We start from the raw sequence: 17,597 nt of genomic DNA, 5'->3' as shown, positions 1-17,597 counted from the left end.
CATAGGAACTATGCAGGAGGAGGAGACAGAACAAAGGGACTGTGCAGGAGGAGGAGACAGAACAAAGGGACTATGCAGGAGGAGGAGACAGAGCAAAGGGACTGTGCAGGAGGAGGAGACAGAACAAAGGGACTGTGCAGGAGGAGGAGACAGAACATAGGGACTGTGCAGGAGGAGGAGACAGAACAAATGGACTGTGCAGGAGGAGGAGACAGAACAAAGGGACTGTACAGGAGGAGGAGACTGGGCAAATGGACTGTGTAGGAGGAGAAGACAGAACAAAGGGACTGTGCAGGAGGAGGAGACAGAACAAAGGGACTGTGCAGGAGGAGGAGACAGAACAAAGGGACTGTGCAGGAGGAGGAGACAGAACATAGGGACTGTGCAGGAGGAGGAGACAGAACATAGGGACTGTGCAGGAGGAGGAGACAGAACATAGGGACTATGCAGGAGGAGGAGACAGAACAAAGGGACTGTGTAGGAGGAGGAGACAGAACATAGGGACTTTGCAGGAGGAGGAGACAGAACAAATGGACTGTGCAGGAGGAGGAGACAGAACATAGGGACTGTGCAGGAGGAGACAGAACAAACGGACTATGCAGGAGGAGGAGACCGAGCAAAGTGACTGTGCAGGAGGAGGAGACAGAACATAGGGACTGTGCAGGAGGAAGAGACAGAACAAATGGACTGTGCAGGAGGAGGAGACAGAACAAAGGGACTGTGCAGGAGGAGGAGACAGAATAAAGGGACTGTGCAGGAGGAGGAGACAGAACAAAGGGACTGTGCAGGAGGAGGAGACAGAACATAGGGACTGTGCAGGAGGAGGAGACAGAACATAGGAACTATGCAGGAGGAGGAGACAGAACAAAGGGACTGTGCAGGAGGAGGAGACAGAACAAAGGGACTATGCAGGAGGAGGAGACAGAGCAAAGGGACTGTGCAGGAGGAGGAGACAGAACAAAGGGACTGTGCAGGAGGAGGAGACAGAACATAGGGACTGTGCAGGAGGAGGAGACAGAACAAATGGACTGTGCAGGAGGAGGAGACAGAACAAAGGGACTGTACAGGAGGAGGAGACTGGGCAAATGGACTGTGTAGGAGGAGAAGACAGAACAAAGGGACTGTGCAGCAGGAGGAGACAGAACAAAGGGACTGTGCAGGAGGAGGAGACAGAACAAAGGGACTGTGCAGGAGGAGGAGACAGAACATAGGGACTGTGCAGGAAGAGGATACATAACACAGGGACTGTGCAGGAGGAGGAGACAGAACATAGGGACTGTGCAGGAGGAGGAGACAGAACAAAGGGACTGTGCAGGAGGAGAAGACAGAACAAAGGGACTGTGCAGGAGGAGGAGACAGAACAAAGGGACTGTGCAGGAGGAGGAGACAGAACAAAGGGACTGTGCAGGAGGAGGAGACAGAACAAAGGGACTGTGCAGGAGGAGGAGACAGAACTAAGGGACTGTGCAGGAGGAGGAGACAGAACAAAGGGACTGTGCAGGAGGAGGAGACAGAACATAGGGACTGTGCAGGAGGAGGAGACAGAACAAATGGACTGTGCAGCAGGAGGAGACAGAACATAGGGACTGTGCAGGAGGAGGATACAGAACACAGGGACTGTGCAGGAGGAGGAGGAGACAGAACATAGGGACTATGCAGGAGGAGGAGACCGAGCAAAGGGACTGTGCAGGAGGAGGAGACAGAACAAAGGGACTGTGCAGGAGGAGGAGGAGACAGAACAAAGGGACTGTGCAGGAGGAGGAGACAGAACATAGGGACTGTGAAGAAGGAGGAGACAGAACAAAGGGACTGTGCAGGAGGAGGAGACAGAACAAAGGGACTAATCGTAGGGAGGAGTCAGGAGCTTCTCTGTCTTCAGTATTCGCGGCTTTTACTGCTATGAGGGGATGGGGACAGCGAAAGCTTCATCCTTTGGATAATTCCCCCTTAATATCACGTCCCGTGTCACCTCTCTCATTACTTGTCACCATTGACGCTCTCAAAAAGGAAACTGCTAATCTCCTCTCTAAAATAGCCCCCTTAATCTCTAAGTAATGTGGCTCCAGTGTCCGCACCCCCCCCCCCCCCCCCCATGCTCATTTTCTGCAGCTCAGAGTCTTCACAGAGAGCTCCAATGACTTATATAAAGACCTTGAAGGTCCCAAGTCTCCTGGAGAGAAGTGGTGCAGGTGAGGACTATGCGGTGTCATCACTAAGGTCATGTGACTGCTGGGTGCCACGTATAACTCTGCAGGACACACATGGCGCAATCTGTGGCATCCAGTGTCTCCTATGTAAATCATATATCAGGCGCCCCAGGGCAGCGAATACCACTGAGTGGTGCATAATACATAGGCACCGCTTATCTCTACCCCTACAGAAGAGATGGCCCCGATAGCAGCGGAGGTGTGAATTACCAGGGACAAGGTGGCTTCTGCTGTGGATTATACAGAACATTAGGAGTCCACACTCGGCTCAATTCTTCAATTGTGGATTTGCAGCAAAGTCTGTGATACCCCTGTGTTCTCACTGGGGGGTTTTTCCAGGCAAAGACATTGCGGCAAGACCCAGACCCCCGCAATTCTAACGAACTGGCTGAGATCACCACAAAACCTTAAAGGATCCTCTGGTTAACTTGAGCTATGGGGGTCCAGGCCTTGGGGCTGTAATACAGACACTAAACACAGTTGGTGTATGAGAAGCCGATATGTGTCTGTGAAGGTGTATGAGAAGCTGATGTGTGTGCGGTAAGGTGTATGAGAAGCCGATATGTGTGTGCGGTAAGGTGTATGAGAAGCCGATATGTGTGTGCGGTAAGGTGTATGAGAAGCCGATATGTGTGCGGTAAGGTGTATGAGAAGCTGATGTGTGTGCGGTAAGGTGTATGAGAAGCTGATGTGTGTGCGGTAAGGTGTATGAGAAGCCGATATGTGTGTGCGGTAAGGTGTATGAGAAGCCGATATGTGTGTGCGGTAAGGTGTATGAGAAGCCGATATGTGTGCGGTAAGGTGTATGAGAAGCCGATGTGTGTGCGGTAAGGTGTATGAGAAGCCAATACGGGTGTGTGAAGGTGTATGAGAAGCCAATACGGGTGTGTGAAGGTGTATGAGAAGCCGATATGTGTGTGTGAAGGTGTATGAGAAGCCGATATGTGTGTGTGAAGGTGTATGAGAAGCTGATATGTGTACGGTAAGGTGTATGAGAAGCTGATATGGGTGTGTGAAGGTGTATGAGAAGCCGATATGTGTGCTGCAAGGTGTATGAGAAGCCGATATGTGTGTGCGGTAAGGTGTATGAGAAGCCAATATGTGTGTGTGAAGGTGTATGAGAAGCCGATGTGTGTGCGGTAAGGTGTATGAGAAGCCGATATGTGTACGGTAAGGTGTATGAGAAGCCGATATGTGTGCGGTAAGGTGTATGAGAAACCAATGTGTGTGCGGTAAGGTGTATGAGAAGCCGATATGTGTGTGTGAAGGTGTATGAGAAGCCGATATGTGTGCGGTAAGGTGTATGAAAAGCCGATATGTGTGCGGTAAGGTGTATGAGAAGCCGATATGTGTGCGGTAAGGTGTATGAGAAGCCGATATGTGTGCGGTAAGGTGTATGAGAAGCTGATATGTGTGCGGTAAGGTGTATGAGAAGCCGATATGTGTGTGTGTGTGAAGGTGTATGAGAAGCCGATATGTGTGTGTGAAGGTGTATGAGAAGCCGATATGTGTGCGGTAAGGTGTATGAGAAGCCGATATGTATGTGTGAAGGTGTATGAGAAGCCGATATGTGTGTGAAGGTGTATGAGAAGCCGATATGTGTGCGGTAAGTTGTATGAGAAACCAATGTGTGTGCGGTAAGGTGTATGAGAAGCCGATGTGTGTGCGGTAAGGTGTATGAGAAGCCGATATGTGTGTGTGAAGGTGTATGAGAAGCCGATATGTGTGTGTGTGAAGGTGTATGAGAAGCCGATATGTGTGCGGTAAGGTGTATGAGAAGCCGATATGTATGTGTGAAGATGTATGAGAAGCCGATATGTGTGTGAAGGTGTATGAGAAGCCGATATGTGTGCGGTAAGTTGTATGAGAAACCAATGTGTGTGCGGTAAGGTGTTTGAGAAGCCGATGTGTGTGCGGTAAGGTGTATGACAAGCCGATGTGTGTGCGGTAAGATGTATGAGAAGCCGATGTGTGTGCGGTAAGGTGTATGAGAAGCCGATATGTGCGCAGTAAGGTGTATAAGCAGCATGCATGTCGCTCATCCTAAGTAATAGAAAAAAACAACCCCAATAATCAGGGCCTGCATAACGCTCATTCTAAGTAATCAAATTATTAATGGAAAGGGGCTCAAAATAATAGCAGCGAGAAGTTAAATTAGTGAAGTCATTCATTCTGTGAAATAACAGGGGTTAATTATGGCCCTTATTAGGAGAAGAACAAATGTTGCACATGTTAGTTATTGTGCATTTCCTTCTGAAATACTGGGGGAAATGGGTCATTCTAGACATTGTTCTGATGAAGAACTTACTTTAATTAAAAAGCTGATTAGAGAGGGAAAACATATGGAGAAGTGCAGTAGATTCTAAGCTGCTCAGCTGAAATCATCTCAAATGCCTTGAAGTAGCAACTAAAACCTGAAAGATGCAGAAGGAAGTGGGGAACTACTGTTCGAATGGATGGAATAATAGCCAAAATGGCAAAGGCCTTGCCAATGATCGCCTCCAGAAAGATGGAAGAAGATCTGAAGTCACCAGTGAGCTCTGCTACAACAAGAAGACAATGAAGAAAAGCCAATGATCATCTCCAGAAAGATGAGAGATCTGAAGTCACCAGTGAGCTCTGCTACAACAAGAAGACAATGAAGAAAAGCCAATTATCATCTCCAGAAAGATGAAAGAAGATCTGAAGTCACCAGTGAGCTCTGCTACAATCAGAAGACGATGAAGAGAAGCCAATGACCAGCTCCAGAAAGATGACAGAAGATCTGAAGTCACCAGTGAGCTCTGCTACAATCAGAAGACAATGAAGAAAATCCAATGATCATCTCCAGAAAGATGAGAGATCTGAAGTCACCAGTGAGCTCTGCTACAATCAGAAGACGATGAAGAGAAGCCAATGACCAGCTCCAGAAAGATGAGAGATCTGAAGTCACCAGTGAGCTCTGCTACAATCAGAAGACAATGAAGAAAATCCAATGATCATCTCCAGAAAGATGAGAGATCTGAAGTCACCAGTGAGCTCTGCTACAATCAGAAAATGATAAAGTGAAGCCAATGATCACCTCCAGAAAGATGAGAGAAGATCTGAAGTCACCAGTGAGCTCTGCTACAACCAGAAGACAATGAAGTGAAGCCAATGATCTCCTCCAGAAAGATGAGAGAAGATTTAACGTCACCAGTGAGCACTTGTAGCACCCCAGAGCGGGAAATACCATTCCTACACCCTGCTACTGTCTTTAATGGCTAACAAATAATGTAATGGCTAACAAATATAACAAATAACGTTGCAAACTCCTACAATCAGAAGATGATGAAGTGAAGCCAATGATCACCACCAGAAATATGAGAGAATATCTCACCAGTGAGCACTGCTACAGTCAGAAGACAATGAAGAGAAGCCAATGATCACCACCAGAAAGATGAGAGAAGATCTCACCAGTGAGCACTGCTACAGTCAGAAGACAATGAAGAGATGCCAATGATCACCTCCAGAAAGATGAGAGAAGATCTCACCAGTGAGCACTGCTACAGTCAGAAAACAATGAATTGAAACCAATGATCACCACCAGAAAGAGGAGAGAAGATCTGAAGTCACCAGTGGGCACTGCTACAGTCAGAAGACAATGAAGAGAAGCCAGTGATCACCACCAGAAAGAGGAGAGAAGATCTGAAATCACCAGTGGGCACTGCTACAGTCAGAATACAATAAAGAGAAGCCAATGATCACCACTAGAAAGAGAAGAGAAGATCTGAAATCATCAGTGAGCACTGGTACAGTCAGAAGACAATGAAGAGAAGCCAATGATCACCACTAGAAAGAGAAGAGAAGATCTGAAATCATCAGTGAGCACTGGTACAGTCAGAAGACAATGAAGAGAAGCCAATGATCACCACTAGAAAGAGAAGAGAAGATCTGAAATCATCAGTGAGCACTGGTACAGTCAGAAGACAATGAAGAGAAGCCAATGATCACCACCAGAAAGAGGAGAGAAGATCTGAAGTCACCAGTGGGCACTGCTACAGTCAGAAGACAATGAAGAGAAGCCAATGATCACCACCAGAAAGAGGAGAGAAGATCTGAAGTCACCAGTTTTCACTGCTACAGTCAGAAGACAATGAAGAGAAGCCAATGATTTCCTCCAAAAAGATGAGAGAAGATCTGTAGTCCCGTGGTCCTGGACTGGAGGCCAGAGGTCGGTGGACTCTGCAGATGTCAGGACATCTGCTCGAAGGGAGGGAGATCTCAGACGTTTCCGCAGATTGTACCGAACATTCTTTGAAGAAAAATACTGCAGCCGAATATTCTCTTCTCTTCACCTTCTGTAAAGGGTTAATACAAAGCGGAGAAATGGACAGAGGCCGTGTCAGCAGAGGACGTGACATCATCAGAAATGTCTGACATCACTGCCCAGAGGACAGGGGTTAACCCCCTACATGCCAGGGAAGGAAGAGTAGCCCCCTACATACCAGACCGAAGAAACATTAACCCACTACACACCACAGGCGAGAAATATTAACCCTCAACATGCCAGAGATAGAGAAATAGTAACCCCTCTACATGACGCAGGGATGAAATATTAACCCTCTACAAACCAGAGGTAACAAATTTTAACCCTCTACATGACAGCAAGATAAGAAATATTAACCATCTATGCGCCATAGAGAAGAAACACTAATTCTCTACACACCAGAAGTAAGAAATATTAACTCTTTACACGCCAGACATAATAAATAACCATCTACATGCCAGAAATAAGAAATATTACCCCCCATATGCCAGAGATAAGACATATTAACCCTCTACACACCAGAGATACAAAATATTAACCCTCTAAACAACAGAGATAAAAAATGTCAATCCTCAACATGCCAGAGAGAAGAAACATTGACCCCCTAAATGCCAGAAAGGGGAAACTATTAAACAGCCATATGCCAGAAAAAAATATTAACCCTCTACACACCAGGAGAAAGAAACATTAATCCCCTAAATGCCAGAGATAAAAAATATTAACCCCTTGCACACCAAAGATAACATTAACCCTCTACATACCAGGGATAATAAATAACCCTCTAAAGTCCAGTGGTAACACTAAACTCCTAGTTACAAAAAATAAATAAATCAATGTTAACCCTCTAGACTCCAGAGATAAAATGTATTAACCCCCTGCAATCCAGAGATTACATTAACCCACTATATACTAGAGATTCTAAATCCCCCCCTTAATACCAGAAATGATAGAAATGACCCTCTGACCCGTCAGGGATATACCCGGGTAACAGCAATAGGGCACCTCTGGACCCTGGTGGTGACCTCATGAGCCCCTCCCGAGTAACCCTGGGCAGCCCTGGCATTCATCACACTACGGGTGGGACTGGGGGCTGGGGCCGGGGAAATTCCTGACATTGATATTATATTCAGTACTGAGCCCGGGTGGCAGAATACTACCCCTTCCGCCTCTGCCTGTATTCACTGCAGGACTGGCATTCTATTCATGAACCAGGAGGCTCTGGTTGAACAGTGCAGTGACAGAGCAGGGATTGAGGGATGGGAGGCTGTCGCTGGTGGTTATCAGCAGTGACAGATTTATCAGCAGTCACCGGCGCTCCCCAAAATAGCTGCAGCTGTCGCCTCCATGGATTAGGTCACCTACAGCAGAGGGGCCTCGGGCAGCAGTGCAGTCAGCAGGACAAACCCCAGCAAGTCCCGTACAGGCAGGGGCGGACCGGGAACTGGCCCTAACCCTAACCCCATGTGGACAGAAGATTGATACTGCTGGCCGGGTGTATGAGAGAGAATCCGATCATTATGTACCCGGCTGGTGGCCGTGAGGGGGGCTGAGTGGCCCTCCTGGAAATTTCCCTGTAGGCTCTATGGCTAATCCACCCCAGCAAGTCACACACTGGGGCCCAGGCTCAGCAAGTCACACACTGGGGCCCAGGCTCAGCAAGTCACACACTGGGGCCCGGGCTCAGCAAGTCACACACTGGGGCCCGGGCTCAGCAAGTCATACACTGGGGCCCGGGCTCAGCAAGTCACACACTGGGGCCCGGGCTCAGCAAGTCACACACTGGGGCCCGGGCTCAGCAAGTCACACACTGGGGCCCAGGCTCAGCAAGTCACACACTGGGGCCCAGGCTCAGCAAGTCACACACTGGGGCCCAGGCTCAGCAAGTCACACACTGGGGCCCAGGCTCAGCAAGTCACACACTGGGGCCCAGGCTCAGCAAGTCACACACTGGGGCCCGGGCTCAGCAAGTCACACACTGGGGCCCGGGCTCAGCAAGTCACACACTGGGGCCCAGGCTCAGCAAGTCACACACTGGGGCCCAGGCTCAGCAAGTCACACACTGGGGCCCGGGCTCAGCAAGTCACACACTGGGGCCCGGGCTCAGCAAGTCACACACTGGGGCCCGGGCTCAGCAAGTCACACACTGGGGCCCGGGCTCAGCAAGTCACACACTGGGGCCCGGGCTCAGCAAGTCACACACTGGGGCCCGGGCTCAGCAAGTCACACACTGGGGCCCGGGCTCAGCAAGTCACACACTGGGGCCCGGGCTCAGCAAGTCACACACTGGGGCCCGGGCTCAGCAAGTCACACACTGGGGCCCGGGCTCAGCAAGTCACACACTGGGGCCCGGGCTCAGCAAGTCACACACTGGGGCCCGGGCTCAGCAAGTCACACACTGGAGCCCGGGCTCAGCAAGTCACACACTGGGGCCCGGGCTCCGCAAGTCACACACTGATGCCCGGGCTCAGCAAGTCACACACTGGGGCCCGGGCTCAGCAAGTCACACACTGGAGCCCGGGCTCAGCAAGTCACACACTGGGGCCCAGGCTCAGCAAGTCACACACTGATGCCCGGGCTCAGCAAGTCACACACTGGGGCCCGGGCTCAGCAAGTCACACACTGGGGCCCGGGCTCAGCAAGTCACACACTGGGGCCCGGGCTCAGCAAGTCACACACTGGGGCCCGGGCTCAGCAAGTCACACACTGGGGTCCGGGCGCAGCAAGTCACACACTGGAGCCCAGACTCAGCAAGTCACACACTGGGACCCGGGCTCAGCAAGTCACACACTGGAGCCCAGACTCAGCAAGTCACACACTGGGACCCGGGCTCAGCAAGTCACACACTGGGGCCCGGGCTCAGCAAGTCACACACTGGGGCCCGGGCTCAGCAAGTCACACACTGGGGCCCAGACTCAGCAAGTCACACACTGGGACCCGGGCTCAGCAAGTCACACACTGGAGCCCAGACTCAGCAAGTCACACACTGGGACCCAGGCTCAGCACTCCTTCTCCCAGGCAGAGCTCAGCTCATAGCCTGAGAGTTTTTTTTTTCTCTCACGCTATGAGCTGAGCGCTGCGATTGGCCAGCACTCCAGACTGGGAGAAGGAGACGCCGGCAAGCTCCTCCCAGTTGAGCCGAAAAGTTGAAGTTATCGTAGCCTATAACGGGAGAACGGAGCGGCGCCCAGGGATAACAGTAAGTGCTGGGAGATCCCTGGGCGCCGCTCTCCAAGTCTGTATGCTTAGTTTAGATTTTTTATTGTAGTGAAAGGGCCTCTTTAAATAAAATCTGGTGTGACCAATCCCCTTCAGAAGTCACCTCAGTAGTAATAGAGTCCACCTGTGTGTAATGTCTTCTCTGTATAACTCCAGCTGTTCTGTGAAGGCCCCAAACAGCATCATGAAAACCAAGGAACACACCAGACAGGTCAGGGATGAAGTCATGGAGAAGTGTAAAGCAGGGTTAGGTTATAAAAATATCCCAAGCTCCTAACTCACGGAGCACCGTTCAATACATCTCCTGAAAATGGAAGGAGTATGGCACAACTGCAAACCTACCAATACATGGCCGTCCACCTAAACTGGCTGCCCAGGAGAGGAGAGCAGTAATTAGAGGAGCAGCCAAGAGGCCCATGGTCACTGTGGAGGAGGTACAGAGATCCACAGCTCAGGTGGGAGAATCTGTCCTCAGGACAACTATTAGTCGTGGACTCCACAAATCTGCCCTTTATGGAAGAGAGGCAAGAAGAAAACAGTTTCTGAAAGAAATCTCATCTGCAGTTTGCCACAAGCCACGTAGAGGACACAGCAAACATGGAAGAAGGTGCTCTGCTCAGAGGAGACCAAAGTGGAACTTTTTGGCCTAAATGCTAAATGTTATGTGTGGTGGAAAACTAACCCTGGGCCTCACCCTGACCGCACCATCTCCACCGTGAGACATGGCGGGGGCGGCATCATCCTGCGGGAGGCCTTTCTTCAGCAGGGACAGGGAAGCCGGTCAGAGGTGATGGGAGGATGGATGGAGACAAATACAGGGCAATCCTGGAGGAAAACCTGTGAGAGGCTGCAGAAGACTTGAGACTGGGGCGGAGGCTCACCTTCCAGCAGGACAACAACCCTCAACATCCAGCCAGAACTACAATGGAATGGTTTAGATGAAAGCCTGTTCATGTGTTAGAACGGTCCAGTCAGAGTCCAGACCTAAATCCCAATGGGAATCTGGGACAAAATTGCCGTTCACAGACGCTCTCCATCCAGTCTGAGTGCGAGCTCTTCTGCACAGAAGAATGGGCGAAAAAGTCATCCTCTAGATGTGCAAAGCTGGTGGTGACAGACCCCAGAAGACTGCAGAGAAAGGAGGTCCTACAAAGTACTAACTCAGGGGGTGTGAATACAAATGCACGCCGCACTGTCCATTTTGAATACCGTGTCTCATCTCCTCCTCACACAGACTTTTTGGTTGATCACATAAAATCTCAATACATTTAAGACTGTGGGTGTAACCTGAAAACACGTGGAATAGTTCAAGGGGTGTGAATACTTTTTCAAAATCTGTATATCTCTTTTGCATGCTCTATACCGGCATAAACCAAAGCGTAGGCAGGGAGTCCTCAATGTCACCCGGGTGGCCCTCTGCCCTTCCTCCAGAGAACATCCACTGTGTCTGACCCTGGAGGCTCCCCATTCTGTGGCTCACGTGGCTCCTCAGCGTTCCTTCATTACTAATACAAGTAGCTCAGTCCTGTTCTTGCCGTTGGCTCCAATCAGCGGCTATGCTCTTTCCCCCCAGAGTTTGCCCCTTCCTATCACTTTTGTACGAGGGTGGGGAGCGGTCAGCCTCAGGAATAGCCCTTTCCAGATTGCACACGGATCAAATCCATCCGTGGCCTGAAGAAAGAATAATATTGGAGAACTATTTCCACAGCTGCAGACAGGGGCCTAACTACCATTGCGGCAGACCATGCGACTGCTATGGGGCCCAGGGCAAGAGGGGCCCGGTCTTAGTTGGGATCATCTCCTCTTCTACTGGAGGTGAAAACTCGGGGTCAGGACTCTACCCTCTAGAGCAGGCATGCTCAACCTGTGGCCCTCCAGCTGTTGTAAAACTACAACTCCCACAATGCCCTGCTGTAGGCTGTTCGGGCATGCTGGGAGTTGTAGTTTTGCAACAGCTGAAGGGCCACAGGTTGAGCATGCCTACTCTAAGGGAACAACTTTTAGCAAATGAGGCAGTGAAGAAATGTCCCAAGGGTCATTGAAAGGGGTTTAGGCAGAAACCCTTCTGTCCTGTGTGGGGGGCCCGGTCTGATCCTTGCTATGGGGCCCTTACGTCTCTATGTACGTCACTGGCTGCAGATGAAACATTTCTCTCTTCTCCGCTCAAGAACAGGTCACCTCCTCAGGTATCATCCCAATATGAAGAGCGCTGTCCCCAATCCCTCGTCCAGGCACCATCTCGCTCCTCCCTGTCTGAAGCCCAAACCAGTCACCGGGAGGCCGAGCAAGACGAAGAGTGGTCAGCAGCAGACTGGTCCCAGCACTGGGGTTACTGGGCTCCTTAATCCTGGACACGAAGGCAAGGTTCACATCTGCGGTGGAGATTCCATTCCATAGTCAGTGGAATACATATGACCGCTTGTCTTCTTCTTCCTCTGTTCCCATACCAGGAGAGGAAAAGGGATGTGAACCTACCCAAGAGCCTTGCAAGGTGGCCCTTGACTTCTGCCATATACCCAGGGCAGTTCCCAGATACTCCTCAATTTGCTTTCCAGGCTGCCAGGTACCAGGAGCTGTGAATGTACAGGTTCCCTGGTCCGGAAGATCCTTGCACGGCCACTAAGTCAGCGTGGGGGATCTGGGTGCGAGGGATCTGGGTGCGCGGGATCTGGGTGCGCGGGATCTGGGTGCGCGGGATCTGGGTGCGCGGGATCTGGGTGCGCGGGATCTGGGTGCGCGGGATCTGGGTGCGCAGGATTTGGGTGCGCAGGATCTGGGTGCGCAGGATCTGGGTGCGCAGGATTTGTGTGCATTAGCTAATGTTTAGAAGCGGGTGTCCGGACACATGACCAGTGAGAGATGGACATCCAAACTCTAGATAAAAGGTGTCAGTCGGTCTGGTCTCCAGGAATACCCCAACCCCCCGACTTCCCGTCCTGTTACCACCACTTCTATTCACCCATACAATGATGAGAAAAATCACCTCAGACCAAAGGTGACCCTACCCCCCCCCCCCCCCCTTCCTGACTGCCCCCCCAACCCAACTCCACCTTCAGTGACGAAACATAGAAGAGACCAAAACAGAGAAGAAAATAATCAGCGGAAACGAAACCGGAGACACCGCAGCGTAAATTATCAACAAATTCAATGTCAGCATAATCACCTCAGTAATAATTATACCCCCCCTCCCGGAAATTATACACATCACCGAGGACCCTACTGCCCAATAATGGGCTACAGAACTTCTACTACACACCTCAGCTGCTGCAGAACCTCCTAATACACACCTCAGCTGCTGCAGAACCTCCTAATACACACCTCAGCTGCTGCAGAACCTCCTAATGCACACCTCAGCTGCTGCAGAACCTCCTAATACACACCTCAGCTGCTGCAGAACCTCCTAATACACACCTCAGCTGCTGCAGAACCTCCTAATGCACACCTCAGCTGCTGCAGAACCTCCTAATGCACACCTCAGCTGCTGCAGAACCTCCTAATGCACACCTCAGCTGCTGCAGAACCTCCTAATGCACACCTCAGCTGCTGCAGAACCTCCTAATGCACACCTCAGCTGCTGCAGAACCTCCTAATGCACACCTCAGCTGCTGCAGAACCTCCTAATGCACACCTCAGCTGCTGCAGAACCTCCTAATACACTCCTCAGCTGCTGCAGAACCTCCTAATGCACACCTCAGCTGCTGCAGAACCTCCTAATGCACACCTCAGCTGCTGCAGAACCTCCTAATGCACACCTCAGCTGCTGCAGAACCTCCTAATGCACACCTCAGCTGCTGCAGAACCTCCTAATACACACCTCAGCTGCTGCAGAACCTCCTAATACACACCTCAGCTGCTGCAGAACCTCCTAATACACACCTCAGCTGCTGCAGAACTTCTACTACACACCTCAGCTGCTGCAGAACCTCCCAATACACACCTCAGCTGCTGCAGAACCTCCTAATACACACCTCAGCTGCTGCAGAACCTCCTAATACACACCTCAGCTGCTGCAGAACCTCCTAATACACACCTCAGCTGCTGCAGAACCTCCTAATACACACCTCAGCTGCTGCAGAACCTCCTAATACACACCTCAGCTGCTGCAGAACCTCCTAATACACATCAACTGCTGCAGAACCTCCTAATACACCTCAGCTGCTGCAGAACCTCCTAATACACACCTCAGCTGCTGCAGAACCTCCTAATACACACCTCAGCTGCTGCAGAACCTCCTCATACACACCTCAGCTGCTGCAGAACCTCCTCATACACACCTCAGCTGCTGCAGAACCTCCTAATACACATCAGCTGCTTCAGAACCTCCTAATACACACCTCAGCTGCTGCAGAACCTCCTAATACACACCTCAGCTGCTGCAGAACCTCCTAATACACACCTCAGCTGCTGCAGAACCTCCTAATACACACCTCAGCTGCTGCAGAACCTCCTTATACACACCTCAGCTGCTGCAGAACCTCCTAATACACACCTCAGCTGCTGCAGAACCTCCTAATACACACCTCAGCTGCTGCAGAACCTTCTAATACACACCTCAGCTGCTGCAGAACCTCCTAATACACACCTCAGCTGCTGCAGAACCTCCTAATACACACCTCAGCTGCTGCAGAACCTCCTAATACACACCTCAGCTGCTGCAGAACCTCCTAATACACACCTCAGCTGCTGCAGAACCTCCTAATACACACCTCAGCTGCTGCAGAACCTCCTAATACACACCTCAGCTGCTGCAGAACCTCCTAATACACATCAACTGCTGCAGAACCTCCTAATACACCTCAGCTGCTGCAGAACCTCCTAATACACAACTCAGCTGCTGCAGAACCTCCTAATACACATCTCGGCTGCTGCAGAACCTCCTAATACACACCTCAGCTTCTGCAGAACCTCCTAATACACCTCAGCTGCTGCAGAACCTCCTAATACACACCTCAGCTGCTGCAGAACCTCCTAATACACACCTCAGCTTCTGCAGAACCTCCTAATACACACCTCAGCTGCTGCAGAACATCATAATACACACCTCAGCTGCTGCAGAACCTCCTAATACACACCTCAGCCGCTGAAGAACCTCCTAATACACACCTCAGCTGCTGCAGAACCTCCTAATACACACCTCAGCTGCTGCAGAACCTCCTAATACACCTCAGACAGCAGCATGTTATACATTCACTATAGTCCCACCTGTATTATAATGTTATTACAGTCATCTGCTCATTATAACTACACTAATACCGCACTGATCAGTCTCTCTTAGAGTGTAAGCTCTTGGGTAGGCCGCTATGTATTGATCGCCCCTGGTTTCTACCACCATTTAACCCCTGAAGGATCAGGCATCAACACTGGACAGAACGAGCGCACCTTATCTCCACGTCCTCAGAGCTTCTGTGCTGTGGCTGTAAGGACCCCGCAGTCTTTCATGGGGACCCCGATATCAGTGCAGACCTTCTCTTGGGGGTGCAGCAGATCCCGTGTAACTTCTGGTGATTCCCCGGCTTAAATCCACTTTCGGAGATGATTTTTTTTTTCTTTTGGCCAATTTTTGGCAGTTCAGACTGATCCCCTCTCCCTGAGTCTCCGCTCCGTGTCCTGCAGCCCCAGAGAAAGGAAAGTCACATGAAGGATACAGAGAGCCGGAGGCGGGGGGAGGAGAGGGACATGTGTCGCCCTCCATCCAAAATAGCCCGGGTGTCGCTTACTGTGCACATTGCCTTTCATGTGGAGAAGAAGCTACAGAAGGACAGTGAGAACCGGGAGGAGTCATGGAGAGGACAGGTGCCCGGGAGCAACGTGTGAACGAGGAGCTACAGCCGATAATACCCGGACCGCAGTCATCGCATACACGCCAGGAATCCATCCGAAATATCCCCAGTACACAACAGGGGCAGCACAGACTGTCTGCAATGCAAGAACTGCGAGAACGCCTGCTGTGCTAGACCGCGCTCAGGAATAAAAACTGTACTATAATACCGCCTCATAAGTGCTAGACCATAAATAATATAATACCGCCTCATAAGTGCCAGACCATAACTAATATAATACCGCCTCATAAGTGCTAGACCATAAATAATATAATACCGCCTCATAAGTGCCAGACCATAACTAATATAATACCGTCCTGTCTCTGCCACAACTTAACTAACACAATACTGCCCTATCTCTGCCAGAATATAACTACTATAATACTGCTCCTATGTACAAGAATATAACTACTATAATACTGCTCCTATGTACAAAAATATAACTACTATAATACTGCTCCTATGTACAAGAATATAACTACTATAATACTGCTCCTATGTACAAGAATATAACTACTATAATACTGCCTCCTATGTACAAGAATATAACTACTATAATACTGCCTACTATGTACAAGAATATAACTACTATAATACTGCTCCTATGTACAAGAATATAACTGCTATAATACTGCCTCCTATGTACAAGAATATAACTACTATAATACTGCTCCTATGTACAAGAATATAACTACTATAATATTACTCCTATGTACAGGAATATAACTACTATAATACTGCTCCTATGTACAGGAATATAACTACTATAATACTGCTCCTATGTACAAGAATATAACTGCTATAATACTGCCTCCTATGTACAAGGATATAACTACTATAATACCGCTCCTATGTACAGTAATATAACTACTATAATACTGCTCCTATGTACAAGAATATAACTACTATAACACTGCTCCTATGTACAGGAATATAACTACTATAATACTGCCCCTATGTACAAGGATATAACTACTATAATACTGCTCCTATGTACAAGAATATAACTACTATAATACTGCTCCTATGTACAAGAATATAACTACTATAATACTGCCTCCTATGTACAAGAATATAACTACTATAATACTGCTCCTATGTACAAGAATATAACTACTATAATATTACTCCTATGTATAAGAATATAACTGCTATAATACTGCTCCTATGTACAAGAATATAACTACTATAATACTGCCTCCTATGTACAAGAATATAACTACTATAATACTGCCTCCTATGTACAAGAATATAACTACTATAATACTGCTCCTATGTACAAGAATATAACTACTATAATACTGCTCCTATGTACAAGAATATAACTACTATAATACTGCTCCTATGTACAAGAATATAACTACTATAATACTGCTCCTATGTACAAGAATATAACTACTATAATACTGCCTCCTATGTACAAGAATATAACTACTATAATACTGCTCCTATGTACAGGAATATAACTACTATAATACTGCTCCTATGTACAAGAATATAACTACTATAATACTGCCTCCTATGTACAAGAACATAACTACTATAATACTGCTCCTATGTACAAGAATATAACTACTATAATACTGCTCCTATGTACAAGAATATAACTACTATAATACTGCTCCTATGTACAAGAATATAACTACTATAATACTGCCTCCTATGTACAAGAATATAACTACTATAATACTGCTCCTATGTACAATAATATAACTGCTATAATACTGCCTCCTATGTACAGGAATATAACTACTATAATACTGCTCCTATGTACAAGCATATAACTACTATAATACTGCTCCTATGTACAAGAATATAACTACAATGATACTGCTCCTATGTACAAGAATATAACTACTATAATACTGCTCCTATGTACAAGCATATAACTACTATAATACTGCTCCTATGTACAAGAATATAACTACTATAATACTGCCTCCTATGTACAAGAATATAACTACTATAATACTGCTCCTATGTACAGGAATATAACTACTATAATACTGCTCCTATGTACAAGAATATAACTACTATAATACTGCCTCCTATGTACAAGAACATAAC

General features: G+C 48.6%; 1 protein-coding gene across 1 annotated transcript in view; it reads right to left on the bottom strand.

The window, feature by feature from the left end:
- Window positions 1-15,408, bottom strand: part of OBSCN (obscurin, cytoskeletal calmodulin and titin-interacting RhoGEF) — a 452,890-nt gene extending 437,482 nt beyond the window's left edge. Inside the window, 1 exon segment of the mRNA XM_044292830.1 lies at window positions 15,091-15,408. The gene's annotated coding sequence lies outside the window, so the exon portion shown is untranslated.
- Window positions 15,409-17,597: the final 2,189 nt, after the last annotated feature.

The sequence above is a fragment of the Bufo gargarizans genome, chromosome 5, assembly GCF_014858855.1.
Source record: "Bufo gargarizans isolate SCDJY-AF-19 chromosome 5, ASM1485885v1, whole genome shotgun sequence".
NCBI lineage: Eukaryota > Metazoa > Chordata > Amphibia > Anura > Bufonidae > Bufo > Bufo gargarizans.
This window is presented reverse-complemented; position numbering and strand designations above follow the sequence as displayed.